The 13657-nt window shown below is 39.3% G+C and overlaps 1 protein-coding gene across 2 annotated transcripts in view; it reads right to left on the bottom strand.

The window, feature by feature from the left end:
- Positions 1-13657, bottom strand: part of CHCHD6 (coiled-coil-helix-coiled-coil-helix domain containing 6) — a 336103-nt gene that overhangs the window by 291064 nt on the left and 31382 nt on the right. The window lies entirely within an intron of this gene.

Raw genomic sequence — 13657 nt, 5'->3', positions numbered from 1 at the left:
GCGTCTATGACGTGACGCCGCACCGCGTCAGCGCCATCTTTGATGTGGGCAAAGGTACGTTTCTTATAAAAGCTTGATCCGCAGCGGCCGGCGTTCCTAAGAACGTCGCACCCGCTGGTGACCTGAACGGAGGGAGACAGGGTAGCTGCCAGCCGAGCCCAAGGTAAGTTTGAAACATCTCTGACTGCAGGGCTGCTTAGTTTGAGTTGCCGGGAGCCGTGACAATGGCCTATTGCCATTGATGTAAATAATTGTGTAATTTAGAACCAACAAATTTAATTTACACTAATTACACATAGTTTGAATACGTAGTTTAACGTAGCTTACAGCAATGTGTCCTGTGCCTCCTACAGGGAACTAAAATACTATACAGATTTATACAATTACACAGATTTACACAAAGAAAAACTCAGATAAAAGGTCTACTTTAAGAAAAGCATAACTAAATAATAATCAGGTATTATTAGATACTACCCATGTCTCTTATTTCTCCAATAAACCATTACTTGCCAAAGGCATATATTGCAGAAGCCTAAACATCTACTTACTATTTATTGACTAGGAGGTGAGATTAACCCTTTAACGTGCAGAGAGGGCCAGAAAACAAGCCATACAATTAAACCTGTCAGTTAGGCCAGTAAAATACTATAACACTGCAGGCTATAAAAGAAGGGTTAAAAGGTCAACTTCTGCAATTTCACAATCAATTCCGAGTCTATGCGCGGTGGATATTGACGGATCGCTGTATGAGGTTTCTTTCACTAGTGTACAATACGCTGTATTATACATCTCATCTACTGGAATACAAGCAAAAAAAAAACATGGGGAGGGGCACGCTTTGTGTTTCCTTCTGTGGGTAAGTTACGACGTTGCTAAGAGACGCGGTCCCTGAGAGCTTGCCACTTTAAGAGAATGTAAGCTGATGAACAAGATGCAGAATCAAAGGGCACATTTTATTCATTGAGAGATTAAATGTTGCCAAGGAAAGGTCATGTGGTCATCTGTCAAATGTGACGCCAATTCTGAGCTGATACAATTTGCAACCGTTTCTGCTTTTTTCTTTTTTTTTTTAAACAATGTAACAAAGATAAGCAATTTGAATGAGGATGGGGATCTGTCTGTAGGGGCTTTGCATCATGAAAAAAATAAAAATAAAAAAAATAAAAACCCTCATTCACAGTTACTGTTTGATGCCAGCTTTCAGAGCAATGATGATGTGTGCAGGCCATCTTTCTATTCAGCTTCACAATTTCATGTTCAGGAGAAGACCACACACACACACACACACACACACAACTGCTAATTAGGGAAAGTTTCACCTCTGCATGCAAATAATCCCCATTATTAAACAAACACAAAGGGGTTTATTCACTAAAAACCAAACGGTTTCAACTAGTAATCGGAAAAACCAAATGCCAAAATTTAGGTAAGAAAAACCTGTAATTTGGAGAAAATTCTCCAGCTCAGGTATTCGCGTAGCTTGGATATTATAGACTAAATTTTGCAATCATGTTTTCGGTATGATATATGGGATGGCGATTGCACATAAGAAGCATTAGACGCGTTCGTCAATATCATGCTTTGTTAAATGATGTTGAACGTTAAGATCTTCAATTCTCAAATGTTTAAAAACGGATATGCCTTTACTGGGGGCCAGTCTGATAGCCAGTAGATATGTCAGTAGATGTGACATTGCTATTTCTCAAATATAGTAAGGTTTGACATTACCAGAGAAAAGGGGCAAGACCACTACATACTACATCAATCTTTAAGTGCATTAAGCTTGTTAACCCAAAATCTATTTAATAAAGTAGTATGAATCTATTTACTAGGATACTGCTCATTTATGGCCCTCATCAAATGAGAACATTGTAGCAAGTTTACAGTTATTAAAATAATGGAAGCATTTAGCAATTATGCTATTTGTTATTCTGTACAATTGTTAGGATTTCACACATACAGATCAATCACAGTGACCAGTTTGCACATGTTCAAAATCTAATTATATTTATGGCACAAACAAAACGCTGCATGAGAACACTTTAGCATAATTAAAAAAAAAAAAATATATATATATATATATATATATATATATATGCTAGTTTTGGTTTAGTTAAGCTGGTGAACTCACCCTCTATTACGTTTTGCAGACACCCAGTGAAGAGTAAATCTGATTCAAAAGCTGTACCTGGTTACCAGTACCCAACTAGCTAATGCTGCATTGTATTTTCCATTGTATTATATATTGTTTCCTTCTTTTAATATGTTCTGTTAGTTATTCCACTTTTCATTACCTGCTGATATATTGTACCCAAATACCCATGAGGGGAGGTAATAGCACTTCGACACTTACCCGGCACACACAGCGCTCAACTAGGGGATTTGATAACACCATCCCCCCCACGCCCCATCCTCCAGTGCCCCAGGGTGAAAGGGTAGAGACCACTAGGGTGCGAGGGGTTTAGCATCCAGTCCTAGAACCACAGCTAGCTGGACACAACATTAGGGATAACCCCCAAGCCCCACACCACACAGCCTACATAATAGCCACCTGGATAAGCAACTACCCTAGATGTAAATCTGGGCACCCCCAGGAGCTATATCTCCTTCGCTAGTTGTAGTTTTGGTAGTGGTTAAGCTACCTCAAGCACTCATAGCACATTAGCTAGCCTGTAGACATCGCAACGGGACGTTAAAATAGGCTTTACCACGACTCACCGAGCCCTCCGAGTCGCAAGCCCAACACACACTCAGAGGCCAGCACCAACACCACAGTCATATCCTCACAAGGCCAAGAGCCCAAAGCCTAGCACACACTGCCAGCAAGCAGGGCCGCTACACCACGCATAGCAAGGAGTATTTGTTACATGTGATGGCCAAATCGATATAACAGAACAGACCACCCTATTTAAAATGTGCAAAATAAATAACTGCCTCACTCGAACAATGTCATATTGTAAAGTACTATGCCAATACCCGTTTATGATGTTGTGGCAAAGCAATTGTGTATCTAATATGGAACTTGCACCAAAAATAAAGAATTTAGCTGTACTTGGAATCTCAATTTAGTAGATAATTCCTAAGAAAACTACTGGATTAAAGAGAAGAATTTCAGCCATACGCACAAATGCATCTTGAAGCGGTTGTGGTGCTATAACCTTATGGGCCCAATCCCCCATATTTTGGATAACCTGTTTTGGAGCATCCATGAATGATTCCATCTTCTGCCACGCTGACGTGAAACCTCACCCCCAGAACTCTCCACTTATCATTGTCAACCAAGTAAGGCAGACCCAAACTGACACAGACTACGGTAGGTAACAGTCATAAATGCAGGAGGCAACAGTATACCTGGTATCCGGTAACACCAAGCAAAATAGAAGCAAGGAACGAGAAATCAGAATAAATAGGTAAACTAGCCAAAGGTTTCTTGCATGCAGGAAACTGAAAATGATGAGAAACCAGGGTGAGTAGTACAGAAATCAGGAGAAACATGTACGCAAGCAAGGCCGAGACAAAAATCAGGAACAATACCAGCACTACACACTCTGAGAGGCAAAACCACAAAAGGGACATGTTACGGTTACCCTCAGTCTAGCTGAGAGCTGGACCGCTTAGCTAGTCTGGATTCCTATTGCTGAAGAGAGGAGAAGCTGCTTTCCTTAGTATTCCATACGAGTCCTGAAAATGTAGAATAATCCCACTAGCTATAGTACAGCTAAGATACCCTTCTGCCCACAAAACGAGTCAAGGCTGCAATTTGAAGGTCAAACAAGAACTGAGGACTGGGATGCCCAGCCTGCTTTTTATTGTAGTTACACACAAAAAGAAATCACCAATCACACATATGGTACAACCCACACATCCCCTCCCCTCAGATAAACAGTTAACCCAATTATGCTGTACATATTTTTAGCAAAGTTCTGGATGTACCCCAAAAACAGGGGGTACACCTTTGAAAAACATGGATAGCCCTTGTTCAGGGGAGCAACATATCCTAAAATCAGCCCATTTGGATGAATGGTTCGGGAGCTATGGGGTTCCAAAGTTTTGACCGACCGCACAGACTTTCTGGCCGAAAATAGTTCCACAAGTTTTGGCCTTGCGGTCGGTCTCCGTTCGTACGTTAAAACTCCACGAAACCCTTGCCATCCACAGTTATCACGGGGTTCGCTATACTCTCCATGTAAAGGGTTATCTTTCTACCGAACGGCGGGTCGTTCGGTAGGTCCAGCACGAAGTTACGTTATCCTGGAGGTCTCAGCGGTATTCGCCTGTTTGCGTCTCCGTTTTTAGTTGAAGACGATTGCTGGCAAACACCGCTGTTCGCACGTAAGATGGCCGCGAACACGTGCAAAGTCCCGAAATGGCGGCCACCTATACTTTACACAAAGGATTCGTGCTGAACCATGCGAACGGCTGCAAATAGGGCTGGAAGGTAAAATAGCACTTAACTGGACACAGGGTAAATAATGGTTTTGTAACAGGACACGAACAAAGATTACTGTGCATTTATATGCTTTTTCCATATGTTCAATAATCAGTGTAAAAAAAAAAAATAACAAACTCTAAACATAATCCTTCGCATAGGGTGAGATTCAGTGTCATCTTTAGGCACCAAACAAGGACATGTGGGTACAGCACCCAGTGTCAAACAATCTTAATGTATCTACAGGTATCCCAACAGGTACATATGTGACAGCTGTCACCTGAGCATCTCTAATGGGCTAATATATATTTTGTTTTTACGTTTCAGGGACTTTGCTAGCCAATTATGTAAAAGTTTAAACATTTCACCCAGTGCTGCTGTGTATCCCCACTTGATGGGCTTGAGTCTTATTTCAGTCTCTATTAAGAAGTAACTATGTCCCTTATTGGGAATATTACAGCATGGATATATGATCTGGCATGTAAAGGGTTAAAAGCTGCGGTATGACTGTAAATTCCAATTAACAATAACCCATTTCGTTTTTAATCACTTATATGTCTTGTGAATCATCTGCTTAGAGATAGACGCTTTATTTTTATTTTTTTATATCTTTTCTCTGTAGGATTACACGATACCTCAGTGAAGTGGTTTTAATTAGAATTTATGCGGGTGAACTTAGAAAACAGGTGTCAGGCTGTTGTGATAATCCGTCAGAAATAATTCACAACCTGATAATATTTATATACATACTGATGTATTAGCATTCAATCAGTACCAAGGGATATTTAAGGCTGGCTGCCACCTCCTCCGCTTATACCTGTATCTAGAGACTGTGATTATGCAAATGGTGACACGCAATAGCTGAACAATAAACGTTAAGATATAAAAGAGTTGGGTTATTATCACTTTATAAACTCAGTGATATTGCATTGCCTTTTTATTACATAATATTTCATCTAGAGAGAGGGAGTCTGGGATGCATTCAGCAGCGTTCATACCTGTAAAAACATCCACTGAATTAACCCCGGTTTGTACAGAAACTTATCATTAGCCTCAACTTTTGTCTGCCAATTCCATTTGGTCTGGCAAGTATTTACTGGTATGCATGCTCCAGAGTTAATTTTGTTGACTAACAATTTTAGTCAAATTTTAATCGACTAGTTTAGTTGACTTAGATTTAGTTGACGAAAACAAAAACAATTGAGATGACTAAAATACGAATAAAACTAAAATGGCTTTTTAGTTAAAAGACTATGACTAAAACTGATAAATTTATATTTGCGCCAAAATTAAAACGGCACAGAGGGGCTGTGGAAGGGGCAAAAGAGACGGACCAGAGTTTGTTAGAGAGACACCTAGAGGCTGAAAGGACACAAAGAGACACAGAGGGGCTGTGGAAGGGGCAAAAGAGACAGACCAGAGATTTTGGGAGACAGTCACCTAGAGACTGGGAGGACACAGAGGGTTGGGGAAGGGACAAAAGACAGATAGAGGGTTAAACTAAACCCATTCGATTTTAGTCGTGTCGACTAAAATCTACTTGAGATTTAGTCGACTAAAATTAAAGCAAGTCAGATGACTAAAATACCACTAAAGCTAAAATGGCTTTTTAGTCAAAAGACTATGATTAAAACGAAATTGAAATTTGCCGCCAAAATGAACACTGGTGTGCTCACTGCAGAACTGTAAAGTGCTGGATATGTGAATATGTTGGCGCTATATAAGAAATAGTAATAATAGATTGACTGCTTGCCGATTTCGGTTTTTATAGTACTATAAAGTTTATTATGAAATAGGAACTGTGGGGAATTGACAAAATAATTGAAAATTTTACATCAACAGCTAAGTTTGCAAACCAGTTTAGCTGGAGAATGCTTCCAGTTTGGGTATTTTGGTTTAAAACGTCCCTTTCTTGTATGGTTAAAACTGGTTCTAGCATGGTACAAGTAGTTACTCAGTCAACCACTATGTTCCCTTACATCTTTTAGGCCATGCTGACCGCATCCAATAAATTTCAGCACAGAAGTTCTTTATGAAAACAGCAGAAGTTTCTGGGAGATATAGAGCTACTGTTAAAAGCTAACAGTCGAACTACAACACCCAGAAACAATTGCATCATGTTAAGCTGTGCTACTGGAACAAAAAGACAAACACCGCAGGATGGTTGAGAAGGAGAAAGGCTGGCTTGCAGTGCAAAACTATGTTTTTTGTCAAAAAATGATGCCCACACAGCACAATTGTAAAATAATGCATGCTTTGCACTTAACACGTGTGACTGGGGTGCCCATGACAGAAACAAGAGACGTGGAAGTCAGTGCTGAAACAAGCCAACAATTAAGGGGATGTGGGGTATAAAGATAGCCAGGTTCTACATTAGCATCGAAGTTAACATATATAAAGGATATATAATATATGTCAGGCACATACTAAAGGGGCACAGTCATCATTTTTACTGTTTTGAAAGACAAATAACTGGGCTCTACCCGGTAACCATAACCTGGTATGTCTACATTCACTTGGTGAATGTGAATGGATTGAGAACGCAGAAGTAAAACCAAAGTAATCCATCCTTGGACACCATCCATGGCAGATTGTGAGTGAAGGGAGCAAGTGAACACAGGCAGTACTTGCAGCCTGACATGGGCATCAAAGGTTAAATGGGTTCAGGCCGGTAGTGAATCCCTGCATTATCTAAGCAAAGGCTGAGTTTTGGATGTTGGAGGGAGCCTTGTATTTTGTCAAACTGCTTCAAAACGGTTTGACTGAAAATGGAGTGAGGAGACACAATCCTGAGGACTCAAAGCCCCATAATCATTACACTTTGTTATAGTGATTATTTTACGACTCACACAAGTACTAAATCTATTAGTTCTCAAGGAGGTGCACCGACTGGGTATTTTTCTAAGAATATTCTTGCTTAATAAAATATGCTATATGTGTTACATTTGGGGAAATGTACACATTTGCACTTTGATAACATTAGTGAAGATTTATTTCAGAAGCTCTGAGTTTAAATCTCTCCGAACACGTGCTTACACTTTTTGCTTAAAGAAACGTGTACAGATATGCAGAGAATGAATGAGCATATCAGAATGTTATCACATTGTAATTACAGCATTATTTTACTCCGTGAAATAAATACACTATCTTTACTACAGATTGTAATGCTTTTCTATGCTCTGTATACTTTTAAAGGTCACTAAGTCCAAATATATTCGAGAATTTTGAAAACCTCTTGCTGTGCTGATGTAATTGGAGAGATGCACAGTTTTAAAGGAACGCTATAGGGCCAGGAACACAAACATGTATTCCAGACCCTATAGTGTTAACCCCTCCCCCCTCACCACCCCCAATTATAGTAAACTCTTACCTTTATTCCAGTCTGCTGGTGCTGGTGCTGGTGCTGGCTCTGTCACTGATTGAATCAATGCATCTTCATGAGGAAAGTTCAGTGTCTCCATGCAGAGGGTGGAGACACTGAATGTCAGTGCACTGTCCGTGCCCAGCCCCAGGAAGCACCTGTAGCAGTCATCTGAGGAGTGGCCACTGGAGGAGTCCCTAGTCTGTACTGTAAACACTGCTTTTTCTGTGACAAGACAGTTTTTACTGCAAAAAGTCTGCAGGGTCTGACTATACTCACCCGAACAACTACATTAAGCTGTAGTTGTTATGGTGGCTATAGTGTCCCTTTATGTCTGATTTATTGACTTCTTCATTAAAAAGGACATCTGTGTTGAAATCTGCTATTTGTCTAGAACTAGACACTTCTGAAGATGAAGGGAAAACATCCGAAAACAAATAATAATGAAGCAAGTAAAGAGGTCTATTAAAGTAATAATTATGTAATAAAAAAAAGATTCAGTAAGCCAGCAAAACCTTGAAAGTTAGAACACATAACAAATTGGCAAAAATAAAACTGAACCTTTTCATTCATTTTTATCCATCTACAGTTGCATCAGAAGGTAGCAATGTATCCAACACTTTCTTACATGTATTGCAACACACTTGCCATCTCTTTTTAGCTATCTAACACAAGTGTTGGAATGCTACAATCTAGCACTGCCAGTTAGCACCCTTTACACAAACACAGTAAGTATTTCTTCCAAGGAAGTCGAGCCAGTCTGCTGTAAAGTCAAGAAAAGGAGTCGCTCATTGAAATTCCAAGCACACGCCAACATATGTATTTCTATTAATGTTCAACGTGTGTCAGCCTTAAGATAAGGTTTCCTACATCATGTCCGAGCAGTCATCTAGAGAATGGGACTCTGTGTAAGCTATTGCCCGACACTTAAATCCCAAGGAAGAAGTCACACGGCTATCTCCTGTACACATGTGCAGGTGGCCCCAGATAAGGCTCGAGAGAGATGAGGGGGAAATTAATGATGTGGAGGTATTGGGAAAGGTGGAGGGAAGAGCTGCACAAATCAATGTCATATGCAAGTGCCCCTACAAAAATGGATGTGTGCCATATTCCGCGCTGTCTCCAGTCTGATGCACAGCAAAGATGTCTTACAGACATAGTCTTGGCTAATCTTCATATTAATCCAAGTCACTTTATACCTTTAGCTGCCTCTCACGCAGCCAGAGGGGCAGTAACACGGTAAATTGGTCTGAATGGCATAAAATACCACTTAAGACAGATTAGCTGCTTACCAGCTAAAGGGATGGAAGGTCTATTGATTACTAAATCAAAACTTGTATCAAGCCTTCTGTAAAGCGCGTTCACTTTTTACACATTTTTACATTTATATAGTACTGAAACTGCATTACTATGCATTACAGTATACTTTAAAACCTTTTGGTTCTTTACTTTGATGGAAAAACAAAAGATTTGTTTTATTGGTTCTATGGTTACAAAAAAGAAACCAATGCATATAAACTCCGTAATGGAAAACATTGAAACAATTTAAGGTACATATTTAAAAAAAAAAAAAAAAAAGGTAAACTTATAGGTAAAGCAGTGGAGCACATCAGAAATAAATGTTATTCAGTTAATTAAATGAGCATAGCATACAACAGTGATTAAAGACCCCTGGGATCCATAGGTAAACTAGCAGAGTTGATGATATAAGGGTAAACTCAGAAGTGTTGGCAGTAGACCACAGTCCCAAAACTCAAAATTAGGCCGGTAACAGACACCTTGTACAGGGAAAGACAGCCAGTCTGCTACAAAAGCCATTCTAACCAGCAGAGGATCTGAAGAATGCACAAAAACTTTTTTTTTTTAAATAGAGATTTTCAATACATAGAATTTGTGCACACCATGTAGAACAATGTTTGTTAAATAAAGTGCCTAATATTTTCATAAAAAATGAGTAATGACTGGTAATTAATTGAATGTTCCAGAACAGGCCTAGTTAATACTTGGGAATTGTTCTGCGCAGTCATTAGCTGTTAACAGACCATGCCAAGTGTCAATCAATGATGTATTTAGGCTGTGTGTTCTAGAACAATTGACTGATTCCTTTTAGCAATAACAGAGGGAACATGGAAAGTACAGATTTTTAGAAAGAGTGGGCGATTCAATGATTGCCTTCCAAACAGCAAGCAAAACCACTTTATACACAAATATAGTGATTCCAGAAAATGCAGTTTGGAAGGTTAGAGGGAGACATATACACTCAGATCTTATTCGGTGAACAAATTCGGAGCAATGGGTATACTCTGGAATACATAAGTCCAAAATGTCCCAGATCCAGAAGTACAGTTCATAATCGTTGTCCTCAACGGCACTGCAGAACTATTAGTACCTAAATTTGCCAGTAGTGGCATTAATGCTTGAAAGGGTGAATACAATAAGGGAAACTGAAATGCTCAGCGAGATGCAGAATGTCAGAGGAGAACCACCTCACAGGTATGTTAAAATAAGAGACATCTACTATGCTTCCATTTAAACATGCCTACAGTGTCCACTATCCATGGTTCATTGACGAGTGAGAAAATATGAAAGTGTACAAGCAACTATGTATGTTAATCCTTTCATCAACTGTGAAAAGAAGTTATACTTAGCGGTTATGCAAAGTAGGCCTTATTGTGACTCAAAGTAGTACCGTGACTTCTGAGTTGTGCATAGACTGGGTTATTCACTAAAGTGAGCATTCAATGCAAAATTTTGATTTAAGGCCACCGTAGCCAAACTGAAAGCATAGCAGATTTTTTTTTCCAATTCAGCTAGTTTGGCCTTAAAGGAATACTATAGGGTCAGGAAAACATATCTATTCCTGACCCTATAGTGCTAAACCACCATCTAGCACCCTTGCCCCAAGTTGCTACCCCCCTGCCCTCCCTTATCCCCTACATATAGTAAAATTTTACCTTTATTCCAGTCTGCTGCTGCTCGCTCTGCCCTAGATCTGCCTGCCTGCATCATCAGAAGTTGTGATCTTAGCCAATTACAATAGTTTCACATAGGAAAGCATTGGATTGGCTCAGACTATCGAGGAAGCACACCAGAGTCAGCACAAGCCAAAACACAGCCCTAGCCAATCAGCATCTCCTCATAGAGATTAATTCAATTAATGCATCTCTATGAGGAAATTTCAATGTCTCCATGCAGAGGGTGGAGACACTAAATGGCAGTGCTAAACACTAGGCAGCACTGCCCCAGGAAGCACCTCTAGCCGCCATCTGAGGGGTGGCCAGTGGAGGTATACCTAGGCTGTAATGTAAACACCATCTTTTCTCTGAAAAGACAGTGTTTACTGCAAAAAGCCTGAAATAAATGATTATACTCACAAGAACAAATACTTTACACTGTAGTTGTCCTGGTGACTATAGTGTCCCTTTAAATTTGAAATTCACTTTGAATTCTCTCTTTAGTAAATAACCCTGACAATAATACCAGACCTGTCTACCTCCCCATTATCCTACATGTTATTCCTTAAAACACAGTCAGGGGTTAACAAATATCTGTTGAGTTTAGGTGCCAAACAGATTGATTTAGTGGTACATTGGATTTACATAATTTATTTTCAAACCATCAGAACTGAAAATATGAATAACAACTGGAATATTTTAATGTTAATGCCATAGTGCTTAAAAGGCACCGATATGTAATAATTCAAGAAGGCTCAACAGCTATTTAAAAAGTCACTACAAGAACATACTTCTGAAATCCGTACAAACTTTCCAAACACAAAATGCCCTTCAAAACATAACAGCGGGAGCCGCAGGAATTGGAAGGGTGAAAGGAGAGGGAGATTGGTGCAAATGCTTCTGACACATCAGCTGAGGCTGGCTGAGAGGATGGAATAAGAACTACTACTTATGGAAGAAAAATAATCTCAACCTAGCAAGTTTCCCATAATCTATGGGTTACAGCAACGTTTATAAACTGCAGGCAAAAAAATAATCAAACAGGTTAACCCTTTCAGATCAAGAGGGGCAAGAACATTATTTCAGAATCATTCTTCATTTTACACACAACCATGTTCATGTACTAAAACACAGAATTATAGGAAAAAAGAAATCCAAATTGCAAAATATAGGGTAAAGAAAATGCAAGCTGGGAGTATGGCTGATTTGGAGAAGGTTTCCTAATTTGTACTTTTTGGATTATTCTATGATATTTGTTAGCGTTTTTCTAAATAACCCTTGGTGGTTGGTTTGCGGCAGAGTATATTGAGCCCTTGTTTAATTCTAATCACGTAAACCTTCTATGAGAGAGGAACAACAGTGGACCTTCCACTGGTTTCCGCTAGGCAATAAGATAATGGCATGTTAGTTATATCCGTCAGTTTTAAGTTTGAAACTTCAACTTGTGCACCTGTATTATACAGGGACCAGCAATAAAGAAAAACACAGAGGGACATAACATTTCAGGTAAACATGGCCAAGCATAGCACCAACCAAACAGAAACAGGTCACTCCAGGGGAGCAGCACTGCCAGTCCTTTTATGGCAGCGCTAACAAGCCATCGTATTGGTATGGAAAGATAATTATTGGCTCTCTAATTGAAAGAGCTTCGAAGCTGTGTTAGTGGCTCTATGGTAAAGTCCTAATTTGTCAGTCAGAATTTTTTTTTTTTTTTTTTTATTATTCAGTTTGTTGCAAAATTGGAAATGCTTCAAACTGGATGTTTTTGCCTTCTTTTGGATCAACAGCAAAAGCCAAATGTGAGAATGGCTGAACTTGATGGACACATGTCTCTTTTCAATCTATGTAACTATGTAAAATGACTGCAGTGTTGGATCCCTGGCACCATAATCACTTCAGTAAACTGAAGTGGCTATGGTGACTAAAGTGTCCATTAAAAAGGACCAAACTTCTGGAATAAAAGGGAATCATGACATGTCACACATGTCATGTGTCCTTAAGGGGTTAAAGAAGTAAGGCAAATTCGGTTCTGAATGCCACTATATGGTGTGTACTTTGCCAAGTGTGCCAAAAACAGTAATAGAGAACTTATGGTTATACCATCCATTTTCATAAATCCCATAACAGACAACTCTCTTTTTCTTATTTTGATTAGTTTACAGTGAGTTAAGTGAGGTAATGGATACATGCAATGTGTGTATTGTGGTTTCAGCAAAGTGCTGTATCGTGCAAGCAAGTTATATCCATGTAAAACGATCCTGTTCTACCACTGCATGTACCAGGTTTTAAACCTTTATGTGTTTCTGAAAGGTTAATAGACCCGATTTACGATGTAGATTATTGAATGTGATAGTTTATAAATATAATCTTTTGCTATAAATCAGGACTGTTGACCTTTTAAAAAGGTTTGCGATAGATACACATATGGAATACGACAAAGCACAGATGGAGAAAACAAGAGAATGAGACTGAATCTGATGCCCGGGAGGAATCCTAGTACCACAAATTAAGGAATGCAGATATGCCGTCAAATTCAAATCTGCCAAGGTGTTATCTAGAATCTAGGTTGCTACGAACTCTTGCGCGCTTCACATGTCCACCTCTACTGATACTTACCCACACTAAGCATTTAATACAATTTTAAAAGTCTCGTGTAAAGAAAACACTGACAGGTATTCAAAACTACATACTCCATTTTTATAGACAGGCTTTAACTACTTACGTGTACTTACTCATTTTTAATAACCAGGCGTCTGTGCTAGTTGATTAAACCTATTGCTATCTGTCCAAAAGTTACACTTGTGTGTCATCTAGATCTGGGGTGCCCGAAAAGTAGATCCCCAAATGTTGCAAAACTACAACTCCCATGATGCTTGCATGGCTTTGGAATTCTATTAGAATGATAACGCATAA

The sequence above is a fragment of the Pelobates fuscus genome, chromosome 7, assembly GCF_036172605.1.
Source record: "Pelobates fuscus isolate aPelFus1 chromosome 7, aPelFus1.pri, whole genome shotgun sequence".
Taxonomy (NCBI): Eukaryota; Metazoa; Chordata; class Amphibia; order Anura; family Pelobatidae; genus Pelobates; species Pelobates fuscus.
Note: the sequence above shows the minus strand (reverse complement) of the source record. Positions and strands in the feature narration are given on the sequence as shown.